Here is a 5,103-nt window from a genome sequence, read left to right on the forward strand (position 1 = left end):
TCCCCTGTTGTGGCTTTTTTCCCCTCCCCTAAGGGAACCTGGGCTAGAAAAATGATGTTGAATTCTGTACCTGGCCTGGAAACTTTCTCATGGTCACTAGCAGCCTTGTAGCAGGAATGTCTAAGTATGTGGTCCTAAGATGCACCTGCAGACCCTCTTAACTATCAACTCTTAGGCCTTTTCTTGATCCCTGAGACTAGGCAGCTTGATCTAGTAGAGATATCACTGTGCTTGGAGTACAGGAAACCAAGAACAGATCCCAATGTTGGTTTCCTCTCTTTTCTTGCTTCCTCATCTGAAAAAGGCCAGTAATGCATTTTCTGAGGCACTGGTATTAAATGAAGTTTGTAAGGAGAAGCTTTGGCTGGGTGCCTGACATATAACAGACGTTGGAAAAATTGTTAGTTGGATCAGAACATACACAGAAAAATACCTGCTTCCTGCCAGGCTGTGTAATTATTGAATGGACAGCTGTCCACAGCCTAGAAAGCCGCTGCTTCTAATCCTAAGCCAGTTCTTTGTCTACCTTTAAGGCTGCTTTTTTTTTTTTTTTTAATATATTTTTTAGTTGTAGATGAACACAATATCTTTACTTATTTATTCATTTTTATGTGGTGCTGAGGATTGAACCCAGGGCCTTGCATGTGAGAGGCAAGCGTTTTACCACTGAGCCACAACTCCAGCCCCAAGGCTGCTGCTTTTAACACCCTTGGTTGCTTCTTTGTGTGTCCTACTTTAAAATCCATTTACTCCTCAACAAAAGTGAGCTTAAATGGTTTGTCCAAACTGAAGTTCTCATGCTTTTGGAAGGCTGCCTTCGCCAGTGAAATTTCCGAGAAATTACTACTGTTCCCAGAACCAGAGGGAGCTGGTCTAGAAGCACCGCCATTCTTCAGGCATCTTGTTACTGAGAAGCAGAGTCCTCACCAGCATACTAAATCCTGCTTCCTGAGCAGCCCCTCCCTTGTCTGCTCTTCCACTTCCTCACCTTAGCAGTCATTTTCAGGTGTCAGAATGACTGATTTGCTCTGATCGTTTCATTCCCCAAGCTATTTAAACACCCTGTGAAAACCTTTCCTTGGGCATCATGTATCCAATTGGAAGGGAATGTTTGTCAAAGCAGCCTGCAAAGCAGTGTAGATTGGTTGAAAAGAATAAGATGAAGATGGCTGAGCAAGCTGTTCTTCATTTACTCCTTTGGGCCTTGGTGTCCTTGTTGTAAATCAAGATTTAATGATATGAGAATTGCCACCACTCCTGGAGGACTGACATCACACCAGGTACTCTCCATACTTGACTGCACATCACTCTCCCAAAACACCCTGTGCAGTTGGAACTGTCCTATTCTACAGGTGAGGAAGGCAAGGAGTCAAGTGATGTTCCTTAAGTCACATCAAAGAGGCAGAGTTAGGGCTGGGGTTGTGGCTCAGCAGTAGAGCGCTTGCCTAGCATGCACCGAAGCCCTGGGTTCGATCCTTAGCACCACATAAAAATAAATAAATAAAATGAAGATATTTTGTCTAACCAAAAAAAATAAATAAAAGAGGGCCCATTTTAACAGCAGCTCCTCCACCATGAGGCCTTGGGTAACTTATCTCCCCTCATCAGTGGAATGGGAATGATCCTTACACTCAGGTGTGTTAACAACTGGTCACCAAGATGCTCATATGGGTCAGAACAGCCGATACACAGCAGGTACTCAGTAAATGCTAATGGAGTTCAGAGAGAAAATGTGGATATTGGTGAGAGCTATTGTCTTCCTGACCAGGAGAACAGGCTAAGGATTCTTAACCCTAGGATATCCTAGAAATCATGAACCTTCAAAAATATTTGCAAAATTTTTCTTTTTATATTTTCATAATTAATAATATATTGGATGCTTACTGTGTAGGAGGTTCTGCATTCATTAATCTCAGTAAACCCATGGAGGTAAGTACTGTTGTAATCTGTGTGTTATGTGTGTGCATTTTGAGTCATACATGTGTGGCTCCACATCCCAGCCTCATACCATTGGGCTGGGTGATTTGACACTTTCTAGCGGAGAGGGGAAATATGCTCAGAGGCACTTATGTTACAGAAAAGGCCACAAGTCGTGGATCAAATGAAAGGAGAAATTTACCCAGTTATGCTCTCTCACAGTGAAGGATCTGAATGGGGAACACTGTCACAGGTAAGGTCATCTTTGATTTTATCATCTCCATGACGTCCTTGCCATTAGAAGGAAGCTCCAGGAACTACCTTATTCCAGGATGATTTGCAAAGCTTCTGGAACTACCTTATTCCAGGATGACCAGGGGGCAGGAGAGGAGCCAGTTTCCCCCACCTCTGGTTCTAGAAAGGGTGGCAGCAGGAGGGGGTGTATATGGACTGTACTTCATAGTCATCCCTCAGACTGCAGCTCTGTGTAGCTGTGGTCTTGAATTATTCATAACTCCAGAGGGAGCACCGTGCTTCTGAGGCCTCCAGGATGTGGCAGCTCTGTTTACAGTTGTCTGGGGCAGTGCGATGATGAACGTATCTCACAGATGGCCCTTTTCAGATGCTCAGACCTGGTTGAGTTGCCCCAGCTAAGTAGGTAGGAGTGGAAAGAAAAGGTATAGTAAACAAAACCAGACTTTGATCTTGTGCAGATGACCCTCAGGCCCATAGTCCAAACATACCTGCACTTTTAGGGGTAAAGTTGCGGTGGTTCAAATCATCCCCTTGTACAGTGGCCCTTAAAGAAAGACTTTTAGGACAGATTCCTCTGGGCTTGGATCTAGGAGACAGGTACGCTGTCGGTTTAGGTGGTCTTCATTCTTCTAGGTGAAAGGTGCTTCATTTTCTTGTGTTTTCCTTTTGGCCCTGACTATGAGGAGACTCAGAATTAATCTTATGCTCAACCTCTGTCCTTTCCTCTGCCAGGTTTCTTAATAAAATTTCTACCCCACCTCAATCTCGGTTGTTTTATGTTTAGCATTTTGGTGTTGAATGTTTGTTTTTTAAACTGCCTATAGTGTCTATTTTGGACCTTGAGAGCTTGTTTGGAGGTTCTAGCAGGGAAGCGCAGCTACTTGTATACCCTTGACCAAAAAACGTTTCTCTATTAGGGAAGGTCATCCTCTTTGACCGAGCATGCAGCTTCAGGAGGGACACACATAGAGCAGTGAGAGAAGAAGGGGACACCCTCCTAGCCAGCCAGATTAATCGCATCAACCCTGGCAGTCAGTGGGGTGACAGATGTCCCAGCCAGATAGCCCTCACATCCTAGAGTCTGTTTTGGAAGAGAAGCAGGGTGTACAGGCAAAGTTAATGAGGCAGGGTCTATAGGTCAGGGGTCCTGTGCAGAGGGAGGACACAGGCCAGCGGAGACCACTGTATTAGGGCTGTTCTAACCTAGTGACCCACCCCATAGAAGTCTTGGGAAATCCACATCTTGTTGGAAATAGTACTTTTCAAACAAAGTACAGGAACAATAGAAGGGAAATTTTTCAGCTCATGAATAATGTCAAGATCCCAGAACAGCAAAAGACAAGGATACATACACAGAATTGATAGCCCACTTTAAGTTCCACTCAGGTGCCATTTTTTCTCCTTCCTCCCAGATACATCATAGCCTGAGTTTTGACAATGCATCAGGCCATCCTTTGCTGTGGGACTGAAAAGGGAAGGAATACTTCAATTTTGTGTTCATCTTTTGTGTTTTCAGTCATGTCCCCACTGGTGTGAGCATGGGTTCTGGGAGTGACAGAGATCATATGTGGTCAGATCTGGGCACTGACTAGTTCACTATGTGCCCTGGGGAAGATGTTTAACCTCTATGCCTCAACAAACTCATTGTAAAATGAAGATCATAGCACCCCTGTAGAAGAAAGGGTGGCAGAGTTTATATAATTGAAAAATAGCAACTGCCTAATATCAGAATGGGTGTCTTTACCCGTTCCTATTCTCTAGTGTCTCCTTCATCCCCTTTGGCAAATGGTACCAAACTAGAACAAGTTATTTTTCATTTTTCATTGGTGTTTTTCCTGGGCTGCCAGCTGTGCCCCTGGATGGAGATGGGAATCAGTTCTCTTCCCCAGAGATGGTGATTTTCCTCCAGGTTGGCAGGAGGAATATGGTCCTGACATGGCAGCCAGATAGTGATAGTCATTTTTTGTTTGTTTGGTTTTGGTGGTGCTGGGAATTGAACTCAGGGCCTTGTGTACGAGGAAAGCACTCTACCAACTGAGCTATATTGCCAGCTCAGATAGTGTTAGTCACTGAAAGTAAGACAGTCTGTAGTTGAAGATGAGAACCGGAGCCACTGCTGAAACCACACCTGGGGCTGGCAGGACCCGCTCAGATCCCACAGACCTGCTGCAATGGCTGCCTGCAGGAACTGTCATCCTTGAGGCCAGAATGGAAGGGAACAGACATGCATGATGAGATAGATCTGTATGCTTCAAAGGCACATGACACCAAGGAGGTGCTGGAGTGGGTAGAAGTCTAGTGAGAATTTGTTGGCTTCTGTTTTGAGAACCTTAGAAAACTGCCCTGAAACAAGGGAATGAGAGCAGCACCTTCCTGCTGGAGAGCAGGGCAGGATGAGTTGGCGTTTATCAGGTGCTTTTGAACAGAGGCTGCTCAGCGCTCTGGAAGCCCTCTCCAGCTGGCAGCTCCAGCTCAGCCATTCCAGTTTGTCTGTGTATCCTAAGGAAATGACTGTGCAGAAAGCATTTTTTTATAGCAGGATAAGAATTGGAAACAACCTAAATTTCCAGCAATGGGGGAGATTGGCTGTGATTCATTCATAGTATGTGATCCTGAAATAATGATTTCAAGACAGAAAAAATGTCATGATAAACTATTGGGTAGATAAACAGATTCTAAAACAATACAAAATGGGTTTATTTTTTAAAGTAAACTTTTTATTTTTAAATAATTCAAAGTTTATAGAAAAGTTCCAAAGATAATATATAGAGTTTCTGCCTATACTTAACCTAGTTTCCCCTATTATTAACATCTTACATAACTATAGTACATTTATCACAACTAAGAGATTAACACTTGCACATTATTAGAGTCTTACTATATTTGATTTTTCACCAATTTTTCCACTAATGTCCTTTTGTTGTTGTTTGT

Source organism: Callospermophilus lateralis, chromosome 7 (genome assembly GCF_048772815.1).
Source record: "Callospermophilus lateralis isolate mCalLat2 chromosome 7, mCalLat2.hap1, whole genome shotgun sequence".
Taxonomy (NCBI): domain Eukaryota; kingdom Metazoa; phylum Chordata; class Mammalia; order Rodentia; family Sciuridae; genus Callospermophilus; species Callospermophilus lateralis.